This window comes from Bos indicus x Bos taurus, chromosome 5, assembly GCF_003369695.1.
Source record: "Bos indicus x Bos taurus breed Angus x Brahman F1 hybrid chromosome 5, Bos_hybrid_MaternalHap_v2.0, whole genome shotgun sequence".
In the NCBI taxonomy this organism is placed as follows: Eukaryota; Metazoa; Chordata; class Mammalia; order Artiodactyla; family Bovidae; genus Bos; species Bos indicus x Bos taurus.
In genome coordinates, this window is record NC_040080.1 from 19,733,003 (window position 1) to 19,745,556 (window position 12,554).

Below are 12,554 nucleotides of genomic sequence, written 5' to 3' on the forward strand. Positions count from 1 at the left end.
AAAAATATAGGATAAAATCTTTTGGATACACAGCTAGGCAATACATTCTTGGGCTTCCTTGGTGGCTTAGATGGTAAAGATTCTGCCTGCAATGCAGGAGACCTGGGCTAGATCCCTGGTTCAGGAAGATCCCCTGGAGAAGGGAATGACTACCCACTCCAGTATTCTTGCCTGGAGAATTCCATGGACAGAGGAGCCTGGCTGGCTACAGTCCATGGGGGTCACAACAGTCAGACATGATGGAGTGACTAACACTCTCACTTCACTAAATTCTTAAACCTGACACCAAAAACATGATTCATAAAAGAAAACATTAATAAACTAGATCTCATTAAAACTATTTTTTTTTTTTTTGCCTAATACCCTGAGGAGAGAATGAAAAGACAAGTTAGAAACTGGGAGAAAAATTTGCACATAGACAAAGAACTAGTGACTAGAATGTATAAAGAACTCTCAAAACTCAGTAATAAAGAATCCAAATAGAAAGTAGATAACTATTTAAAAAAGAATTTTTTACAGAAGTGTTAGGTTTACAATGAAATTGAGAGGAAGGAATAGTTATTCCATATACGCCCTAAAAAAACAGACATCAGATCAGATCAGTCACTCAGTCGTGTCTGACTCTTTGCGAACCCATGAATCGCAGCATGCCAGTCCTCCCTGTCCATCACCAACTCCCGGAGTTCACTCAGACTCACGTCCATTGAGTCAGTGATGCCATCCAGCCATCTCATTCTCTGTCGTCCCCTTCTCCTCTTGCCCCCAATCCCTCCCAGCATCAGAGTCTTTTCCAATGAGTCAACTCTTCGCATGAGGTGGCCAAAGTACTGGAGTTTCAGCTTTAGCATCATTCCTTCCAAAGAAATCCCAGGGCTGATCTTCTTCAGAATGGACTGGTTGGATCTCCTTGCAGTCCAAGGGACTCTCAAGAGTCTTCTCCAACACCACAGTTCAAAAGCATCAATTCTTCGGCGCTCAGCCTTCTTCACAGTCCAACTCTCACATCCATATATGACCACAGGAAAAACCATAGCCTTGACTAGGTGAACCTTTGTTGGCAAAGCAATGTCTCTGCTTTTGAATATGCTGTCTAGGTTGGTCATAACTTTCCTTCCAAGGAGTAAGCATTTTTTAATTTCATGGCTGCAGTCACCATCTGCAGTGATTTTGAAGCCCAGAAAAATGAAGTCTGACACTGTTTCCACTGTTTCCCCATCTATTTCCCATGAAGTGATGGGACTGGATGCCATGATCTTCGTTTTCTGAATGTTGAGCTTTAAGCCAACTTTTGCACTCTCCACTTTCACTTTCATCAAGGGGCTTTTGAGTTCCTCTTCACTTTCTGCCATAAGGGTGGTATCATCTGCATATCTAAGGTTATTGATATTTCTCCTGGCAATCTTGATGCCAGCTTGTGTTTCTTCCAGTCCAGCGTTTCTAATGATGTACTCTGCATATAAGTTAAATAAACAGGGTGACAATATACAGCCTTGACAACTCCTTTTCCTATTTGGAACCAGACTGTTGTTCCATGTCCAGTTCTAACTGTTGCTTCCTGACCTGCATACAAATTTCTCAAGAGGTATCAGGTGGTCTGGGATTCCCATTTCTTTCAGAATTTTCCCAGTTTATTGTGATCCACACAGTCAAAGGCTTTGGCATAGTCAATAAAGCAGAAATAGATGTTTTTCTGAAACTCTTTTGCTTTTTGCATGATCCAGTGGATGTTGGCAATTTGATCTCTGGTTCCTCTGCCTTTTCTAAAACCAGCTTGAACATCAGGAAGGTTCACAGTTCACATATTGCTGAAGCCTGGCTTGGAGAATTTTGAGCATTACTTTATTAGCGTGCAAGATGAGTGCAATTGTGCGGTAGTTTGAGCATTCTTTGGCATTGCCTTTCTTTGGGATTGGAATGAAAACTGACCTTTTCCAGTCCTGTGGCCACTGCTGAGTTTTCCAAATTTGCTGGCATATTGAGTGAAGCACTTTCACAGCATCATCTTTCAGGATTTGGAATAGTTCAACTGGAATTCCATCACCTCCACTAGCTTTGTTCATAGCTATGCTTTCTAAGGCCCACTTAACTTCATATTCCAGGATATCTGGCTCTAGGTCAGTGATCACACCATCGTGATTATCTAGGTCGTGAAGATCTTTTTTGTACAGTTCTTCTGTGTAGTCTTGCCCCCTCTTCTTAATATCTTCTGCTTCTGATAGGTCCATACCATTTCTGTCCTTTATCGAGCCCATCTTTGCATGAAATGCTCCTTTGGTATCTCTGATTTTCTTGAAGAGATCTCTAGTCTTTCCCATTCTGTTGTTTTTCTCTATTTCTTTGCATTGATCGCTGAAGAAGGCTTTCTTATTTCTTCTTGCTATTCTTTGGAACTCTGCATTCAGATGTTTATATCTTTCCTTTTCTCCTTTGTTTTTTGCTTCTCTTCTTTTCACAGCTATTTGTAAGGCCTCCCCAGACAGCCATTATGCTTTTTTGAATTTCTTTTCCATGGGGATGGTCTTGATCCCTGTCTCCTGTACAATGTCAGGAACCTCATTCCATAGTTCATCAGGCACTCTATCTATCAGATCTAGGCCCTTAAATCTGTTTCTCACTTCCACTGTATAATCATAAGGGATTTGATTTAGGTCATACCTGAAAGGCCTAGTGGTTTTCCCTACTTTCTCCAATTTCAGTCTGAATTTGGCAATAAGGAGTTCATGATCTGAGCCACAGTCAGCTCCTGGTCTTGTTTTTGCTTACTGTACAGAGCTTCTCCATCTTTGGCTGCAAAGAATATAATCAATCTGATTTCGGTGTTGACCATCTGGTGATGTCCATGTGTAGAGTCTTCTCTTGTGTTGTTGGAAGAGGGTATTTGTTATGACCAGTGCATTTTCTTGGCAAAACTCTATTAGTCTTTGCCCTGCTTCATTCCGTATTCCTGCGTCCAAGGTCAGGGGTGGCGATCAGAGGAGTTACCCCGTGTCTGAGGTCAGGGGTGGCGGCCAGGAGGAGATACCCCATGCCCCAAGCCTGAGGCCAGGGGCGGTGGGCGGGAGGAGCTACCCCATGCCCCTAAGCCCGAGGCCAGGGGCAGCGGCCTGGAGGAGCTACCCCACGCCCCCATGCCCGAGACCAAGGGCGGCGGCTGGGAGGAGCAACTCCACATCTAAGGAGCCGTGGCTGCGTGTGCGCAAGAGGGCCTAGAGGAGCTATCCCACACTGAAAGTCAGGAAGGGCGGCAGTGCGGAGATACCCCTCATCCAAGGTAAGGAGCAATGGCTGAGCTTTGCTGGAGCAGCCGTGAAGAGATACCCCACACCAAGGTAAGAGAAACCCAAGTAAGGCAGTAGGTGTTGCAAGAGGGCATCAGAAGGCAAACACACTGAAACCATACTCACAGAAAACTAGTCAATCTAATCACACTAGGACCACAGCCTTGTCTAACTCAGTGAAACTAAGCCATGCCTGTGGGGCAACCCAAAATGGGAGGGTCATGGTGGAGAGATCTGACAGAATGTGGTCCACTGGAGAAGGGAATGGCAAACCACTTCAGTATTCTTGCCTTGAGAACCCCATGAACAGTATGAAAAGGCAAAATGATAGGATACTGAAAGAGGAACTCCGCAGGTCAGTAGGTGCCCAATATGCTACTGGAGATCAGTGGAGAAATAACTCGAGAAAGAATGAAGGGATGGAGCCAAAGCAAAAAGAATACCCAGCTGTGGATGCGACTGGTGATAGAAGCAAGGTCGGATGCTGTAAAGAGCATTATTGCATAGGAACCTGGAATGTCAGGTCCATGAATCAAGGCAAATTGGAAGTGGTCAAACAAGAGATGGCAAGAGTGAATGTCAACATTCTAGGAATCAGCGAACTGAAATGGATTGGAATGGGTGAATTTAACTCAGATGACCATTATATCTACTACTGCAGACAGGAATCCCTCAGAAGAAATGGAGTGGCCATCATGGTCAACAAAAGAGTCCAAAATGCAGTACTTGGATGCAATCTCAAAAATGACAGAATGATCTCTGTTCGTTTCCAAGCAAACCATTCAATATCACAGTAATCCAAGTCTATGCCCCAACCAGTAACGCTGAAGAAGCTGAAGTTGAACGGTTCTGTGAAGACCTACAAGACCTTTTAAAACACCAAAACAAACAAACAAACAAACAACAACAACAAAAAAAAAAACCATACATAGCCTCCCTCATTAGGAATAATACCCACCAGAATGGCACATTTTTCATGAACGATGAACCTACACTGACACATTACAATCACACGAACTCCACAGTTTAGGGTTCATTCTTGGTGTTGTGCATTCTATGGGTTTGGGCAAAATATAACAATGTACCAATATAGGCACAATAGCATTTCCACTGTGGTAAAAATCCTTTTGGCTTTTGTCAGTTTGATCTCCTTCCATTCCACAACCCCATAATCATCAGTTTTTTTATTGTCTTCTGGAGTCAAACAGCATTTTCAGAATGATTTCTTTCATTTAGTAATATGCATTTCAGTATTCTTCAGTATACTTCCAGAACCCCATGAACAGTATGAAAAGGCAAAAAGATAGGACACTGAAAAATGAACTCCCTAAGTCAGTAGGTGCCCAATATGCTACTGGAGACCAGTGGAGAAATAACACCAAAAAGAATGAAGGGATGGAGCCAAAGCAAAAACAACACCCAGTTGTGGATGTGACTGGTGAAAGAAGCAAGGTCTGATGATGTAAAGAGCAGTATTGCATAGGAACCTGGAATGTTAGGTCCACGAATCAAGGCAAATTGTAAGTGGTCAAACAAGAGATGACAAGAGTGAATGTCAACATTCTAGGAATCAGTGAACTAAAATGGACTGGAATGGGTGAACTTAACTCAGATGACCATTATATCTACTACTGTGGGCAGGAATTCCTTAGAAGAAACAGAGTAGCCAACATAGTCAACAAAAGAGTTCAAAATGGTGCTCGCTTTGGCAGCACATATACTAAAATTGGAACGATACAGAGAAGATTAGCATGGCCCCTGCGCAAGGATGACACGCAAATTCGTGAAGTGTTCCATATTTTTCTCAAAATGGATTAAAGATCTAAACATAAGACCAGAAACTATAAAACTCCTAGAGGAGAACATAGGCAAAACACTCTCTGACATACATCACAGCAGGATCCTCTATGACCCACCTCCTAGGATATCAGAAATAAAAGCAAAAATAAACAAATGGGACCTAATTAACCTTAAAAGCTTCTGCACATCAAAGGAAACTATAAGCAAGGTGAAAAGACAGCCTTCAGAATGGGAGAAAATAATAGCAAATGAAGCAACTGACAAACAACTAATCTCAAAAATATACAAGCAACTCCTACAGCTCAACTCCAGAAAAATAAATGACCCAATCAAAAAATGGGCCAAAGAACTAAATAGACATTTCTCCAAAGAAGACATACAGATGGCTAACAAACACATGAAAAGATGCTCAACATCACTCATTATCAGAGAAATGCAGATCAAGACCACTATGAGGTACCATTTCACACCAGTCAGAATGGCTGTGATCCAAAAGTCTACAAATAATAAATGTTGGAGAGGGTGTGGAGAAAAGGGAACCCTCTTACACTGTTGGTGGGAATGCAAACTAGTACAGCCACTGTGGAGAACACTGTGGAGATTCCTTAAAAAACTGGAAATAGAACTGCCTTATGATCCAGCAATCCCACTGCTGGGCATACACACTGAGGAAACCAGAAGGGAAAGAGACACGTGTACCCCAATGTTCATCGCAGCACTGTTTATAATAGCCAGGACATGGAAGCAACCTAGATGTCCATCAGCAGATGAATGGATAAGAAAGCTGTGGTACATATACACAATGGAGTATTACTCAGCCATTAAAAAGAATTCATTTGAATCAGTTCTAATGAGGTGGATGAAACTGGAGCCTATTATACAGAGTGAAGTAAGCCAGAAGGAAAAACACCAATACAGTATACTAACGCATATATATGGAATTTAGAAAGATGATAACAATGACCCTGTGTATGAGACAGCGAAAGAGACACTGATGTATGGAACAGTCTTATGGACTCTGTGGGAGAGGGAAAGGGTGGGAAGATTTGGGAGAATGGCATTGAAACATGTAAAATATCATGTATGAAACGAGATGCCAGTCCAGGTTCGATGCACGATACTGGATGCTTGGGGCTGGTGCACTAGGACGACCCAGAGGGATGGTATGGGGAGGGAGGAGGGAGGAGGGTTCAGGATGGGGAGCACATGTATACCTGTGATGGATTCATTTTGATATTTGGCAAAACTAATACAATTATGTAAAGTTTAAAAACTAAAAAAAAAAAAAAAACAAAGAGTTCAAAATGCAGTACTTGGATGCAATTTCAAAAATGACAGAATGATCTCTGTTTGTTTCCAAGGCAAGCCATTCAATATCACAGTAATCCAAGTCTATGCCCCGACCAGTAAGGCTGAAGAAGCTGAAGTTGAATGGTTCTATGAGGACTTACAAGACCTTTTAGAACTAACACCCAAAAAAATATGTCGTTTTCATTATAGGGGACTGGAATACAAAAGCAAGAAGTCAAGAAACACCTGGAGTAACATGCAAATTTGGCCTTGGAGTATAGAATGAAGCAAAGCAAAGGCTGATAGAGTTTTGTCAAAAGAACACACTGGTCATAGCAAACACCCTCTTCCAACAACACAAGAGAAGACTCTACACAGGGACATCATCAGATGGTCAACACCGAAATCAGATTGATTATATTCTTTGCAGCCAAAGATGGAGAAGCTCTATACAGTCAGCGAAAACAAGACCGGGAGCTGACTGTGGCTCAGATCATAAGCTCCTTATTGCCAAATTCAGACTGAAATTGGAGAAAGTGGGGAAATTCATTAGACCATTCAGGTATGACCTAAATCAAATCCCTTATGATTATACAGTGGAAGTGAGAAATAGATTTAAGGGACTAGATCTGATAGACAGAGTGCCTGATGAACTATGGACAGAGGTTTGTGACATTGTACAGGAGACAGAGATCAAGACCATTCCCAAGAAAAAGAAATGCAAAAAGGCAAAATGGCTGGCTGAGGAGGCCTTACAAATAGCTGTGGAAAGAAGAGAAGCAGAAAAAAGGAGAAAAGGAAAGATATAAGCATCTGGATGCAGAGTTCCAAAGAATACCAAGGAGAGATAAGAAAATCTTCCTCAGTGATCAATGCCAAAGAAATAGAGAAAAACCATAGAATGGGAAAGACTAGAAATCTCTACAAGAAAATTAGAGATACCAAGGGAACACTTCATGCAAAGATGGGCTCAATAAAGGACAGAAGTGGTATGGACCTAACAGAAGCAGAAGATATTAAGAAGAGGTGGCAACAATACAAAGAAGAACTGTACAAAAAAGATCTTCACAACCCAGATAATCATGATGGTGGGACCACTCACCTAGAGCCATGTATCCTGGAATGTGAAGTCAAGTTGGCCTTAGGAAGCATCACTATGAACAAAGCTAGTGGATGTGATGGAATTCCAGTTAAGTGTAAGTAAGTGTTAGTCGCTCAGTTGCGCCCGACTCTTGGTGACCCCATTGACTGCAGCTGACCAGGATCCTCTGTCCATGAGATTTTCCAGGCGAGGATACTGGAGTGGGTTGCCATTTCCTTCTCCAGGGGATCTTCCCAACCCAGGAGTTGAACCCGGGTCTCCTGAACTGCAGGCAAATTCTTTACCGACTGAACTACAAGGGAATTCCAGTTGAGCTCTTTCAAATCCTAAAAGATGATGCTGTGAAAGTGCTTCACTCAATATGCCAGCAAATTTGGAAAACTCAGCAGTGGCCATAGGACTGGAGAAGGTCAGTTTTCATTCCAATCCCAAAGAAAGGCAATGCCAAAGAATGCTCAAACTACCGCACTCATCTCACACACTAGTAAAGTAATGCCCAAAATTCGTCAAGCCAGGCTTCAGCAATATGTGAACTGTGAACTTACCGATGTTCAAGCTGGTTTAGAAAAGGCAGAGGAAGCAGAGATCAAACTGCCAACATCCTCTGGATCATCGAAAAAGCAAGAGAGTTCCAGAAAAACATCTATTTCTGCTTTATTGACTATGCCAAAGCCTTTGACTGTGTGGATCACAATAAACTGCAGAAAATTCTGAAAGAGATGGGAATACAAAAGCACCTGACCTGCCTCTTGAGAAACCTGTATGCAGGTCAGGAAGCAACAGTTAGAACTGGACATGGAACAACAGACTGGTTCCAAATAGGAAAAGGAGTACGTCAAGGCTATATATTGTCACCCTGCTTATTTGCCTTATATGCAGAGTACATCATGAGAAACACTGGGCTGGAAGAAGCACAAGCTGGAATCAAGATTTTCGGGAGAAACATCAATAACCTCAGATATGCAGATGACACCATCCTTATGGCAGAAAATGAAGAATATGCAGAGTACATCATGAGAAACACTGGGCTGGAAGAAGCACAAGCTGGAATCAAGATTTTCGGGAGAAATATCAATAACCTCAGATATGCAGATGACACCATCCTTATGGCAGAAAATGAAGAAGCACTAAAGCGCCTCTTGATGAAAGTGAAAGAGGAGAATGAAAAAGTTGGCTTAAAGCTCAACATTCAGAAAACAGATCATGGCATCCAGTCCCATCACTTCATGGCAAATAGATGGGGAAACAGTGGCTGACTTTATTTTCTTGGGCTCCAAAATCACTGCAGATGGTGATTGTGGCCATGAAATTAAAAGATGTTTATTCCTTGAAAGCAAAGTTATGACCAACCTAGACAGCACATTAAAAGCAGAGACATTACTTTGTCAACAAAGGTCCATCTAATCAAGGCTATGGTTTTCCCAGTAATCTTGTATGGATGTGAGAGGTCGACTATAAAGAAAGCTGAGTGCTTAAGAATTGATGCTTTTCAACTGTGGTTTTGGAGAAGACTCCTGAGAGTCCCTTGGACTGCAAGGAGATCCAACCAATCCATCCTAAAGGAAATCAGTCCTGGGTGTTCACTGGAAGGACTGATGTTGAAGCTGAAACTCCAATATCTTGGCCACCTGATGCAAAGAGCTGACTCGTTTTAAATCCCCTGATGTTGGGAAAGATTGAAGGCAGGAGGAGAAGGGCACGACAGAGGACAAGATGGTTAGATGTCATCACCGACTCAATGGACATGAGTCTGAGTAAACTCTGAGAGTTGGTGATGGACAGGGAGGCCTGGTTTGTTGCATTTCATGGGGTTGCAAAGAGTTGGACACGACTGAGTGACTGAACTGTACTGGAATGAGCAGCAAAGAATTGCTGCTTTTGAACTGTGGTGTTGGAGAAGACTCTTGAGAGTCTTCTCCTGAGAGTCTCCTTGGACTGCAAGGAGATCCAACCAGTGCATCCTAAAGGAGATCAGTCCTGGGTGTTCTTTGGAAGGACTGATGTTGAAGCTGAGACTCCACTACTTTGGCCACCTGATCCAAAGATCGGACTCATTTGAAAAGATCCTGATGCTGGGAAAGTTTGAGTGGTGGAGGAGGAGGAGGTTGGATTGCATTGCAAACTCAGTGGACATGAGTTTGGGTGAACTCTGGGAGTTGGTGATGGACAGGAAGGCCTGGCATGCTGAGGTTCATGGAATTGCAAAAAGTCAGATATGACTGAGCAACTGAACTGAACTGAATATGCATTTAAGTTTCTCCATGTCTTTTCATGGATTGATAGCTCATTTTTAAATACCTCTGAATAATAATTTTTTGTCTGAATGTTCCATCATTTATCCATTCATCCACTCAAAGATGTCTTGTCTGCTTCCAAATTTGGGTAATTATGAATAAAGTTGCTAAAAACATACTTACGCAGGTTTTTACGTGGACTGAATTTTCCAGATTCTTTGGAAATACCAAGGAGTGCAGTTGCTAAATCATAAGGTGCCAGTATATTTAGTTGTATAAGGAACCACAAAATTCTTTCCAAAGGTATGGTATCATTTTGCCTTTCCCAGTGTATGAGAGTTGCTTGTTGCCTCATATCCTCTAAGCATTTGGTTTTGTCAGTGTTCCAGATTCTGATCATAATGGGTATGCAGTCATACCTCATCATTATTCATTACTCTAATTGCATCTCCCTGATGGTATACAGTTAGAACTGGACATGGAACAACAGACTGGTTCCAAATAGGAAAAAGAGTATGTCAAGCCTGTATATTGTCACCCTGCCTATTTAACTTATATGCAGAGTACATCATGAGAAACGCTGGGCTGGAAAAAGCACAAGCTGGAATCAAGATTGCCCTGAGAAATAGCAATAACCTCAGATATGCAGATGACACCACCCTTATGGCAGAAAGTGAAGAGGAACTAAAAAGCCTCTTGATGAAAGTGAAAGAGGAGAGTGAAAAAGTTGGCTTAAAGCTCAACATTCAGAAAACTAAGATCATGGCATCTGGTCCCATCACTTCATGGCATATAGATGGGGAAACAGTGGAAACAGTGTTAGACTTTATTTTTCTGGGCTCCAAAATCACTGCAGATGGTGATTGCAGCCATGAAATGAAAAGACACTTACTTCTTGGAAGGAAAGTTATGACCAACCTAGATAGCATATTGAAAAGCAGAGATATTACCCTGCCAACAAAAGTCCGTCTAGTCAAGGCTATGGTTTTTCCAGTGGTCATGTATGGATGTGAGAGTTGGACTGTGAAGAAAGCCGAGCATGGAAGAATTGATGCTTTTGAACTATGGTGTTGGAGAAGACTCTTAAGAGTCCTTTGGATTGCAAGGAGGTCCAACCATTCTATCCTAAAGGATATCAGTCCTTGGTGTTCATTGGAAGGAGTGATGCTGAAGCTGAAACTCCAATACTTTGGCCACCTCATGCGAAGAGTTGACTCATTGGAAAAGACCCTGATCCTGGGAGAGATTGGGGGCAGGAGGAGAAGGGGACGACAGAGGATGAGATGGCTGGATAGCATCAACGACTCGATGGACATGAGTTTGTGAACTCCGGGAGTTGGTGATGGACAGGGAGACATGGCGTGCTGTGATTCATGGAGTCACAAAGAGTCGGACACGGCTGAGCGACTGAACTGAACTGATGGTATATGGTATGGAACATTTTTTTTTAATGTGCTTATTTGCCATCTGTATATCTTTTTTGATGATGTATCTATTAAGTTTGAGTTTTAAGAGCCTTTTGTATATATAAATTTTGGATAGCAGTTATTTAGTGGGTGCGTCTTTTGCAAATATTTTCTCCCAGTCTGGTTTGTTTTTAATTCTCTTACTAGTGTTTTTCCTAGAGTAAAAGTTTTTTAATTTTCATGAAGTCCAGCTTATTAATTATTTCTTTAATGGATTGCATCTTTGATGTTGTAGCTAAAAATATATCATCATACCCAAGGGCATGTAGGTTTTCCCTTACGTTATCTTCCAGTTTTATAATTTTGCATTTTTTCTTTTAGGTTCATGATCAATTTTGAGTTATTTTTCATAAAGTGTATTTGATCAGTGTCTAGATAATTTCTGTGTATGTATATGTTCAATTGTTCAAATACCATTTGTTGAAAAGGCTACTTTTTCTCCTTTCTATTGCCTTTGCTCTTTTGTCCAAGTTCAGTTGACTACATTTATGAGGGTCTATTTCTGGTCTCTCTTTTCTGTCCCATTAATCTTTTTGTCTTATTTTGTCACACTATCTTGATTACTGTAGTTAGATAACTAGTCTTGACATTGAATAGTCTGTTCTCAATTTTCTTCTCCTTCAATATTGGGTTGGCTATTATAGGTCTTTTGCCATATAAACTTTAGAATTATTTTGTCAAAATACATAAAATGACTTTCTGTACTTTTTATTGTGATTATATTGAATCTATAGATCATATTGGGAAGAGCTGACATCTTGACAATGTCAAGTTGTTGAGTTTTCCTATCTGTAAACATGGAGTATCTCTGGATTTGTTTAGTTCTTCGATTCTGTTCATCCAAATGTTGTGCTTTTCCTCATATAGAACTTGTACATGTATTTTTAGATTTTTACCTAAGCATTTCATTTTTAGGGTGCTGATATAAAGGGCATTTTGTTTTCAATTCCACATTTTTTTTTTTTTTTTGTTAATTGTTAATGTAATGAAAAGCAACTGACTTTGGTTTATTCTCCTCCCACCCTGGACAGAACGCTAATATCATGCGACTCAAAGCCCCAGCCCTCTAGTCACTTGGCCCCACTGGTTGTTCTTTCCGGTATGACTATCCTCACAGTAGCATAAGCTATTGTTGACTGAAAAATATACACAAGTGAAGAGTTGAGAATTATGTTTTGACAGAATTATTGAGGACTATAGCCCATGGTTGGCAGCCTCTGAGGGACTGTTTCAAAAGGGTAAGGGAGGATCCCAGAATATATAAGTGTTAGATGTTCAGTTGTCTGACTCTTTGTGACCCCATGAACTGTTGCCCACTAGGCCCCTCATTCCATGAAATTTTCCTGGCAAGAATACTGGAGTGGGTTAGCCATTCCCTTTTCCA

The 12,554-nt window shown here is 41.4% G+C and overlaps 1 non-coding gene across 1 annotated transcript; it reads left to right on the forward strand.

Moving 5' to 3' along the window:
• Nucleotides 1-4,974: 4,974 nt before the first annotated feature.
• LOC113893879 lies at nt 4,975-5,081 on the forward strand. The gene has a single exon (XR_003511394.1). It is a non-coding gene; the product is annotated as a U6 spliceosomal RNA (small nuclear RNA).
• Nucleotides 5,082-12,554: the final 7,473 nt, after the last annotated feature.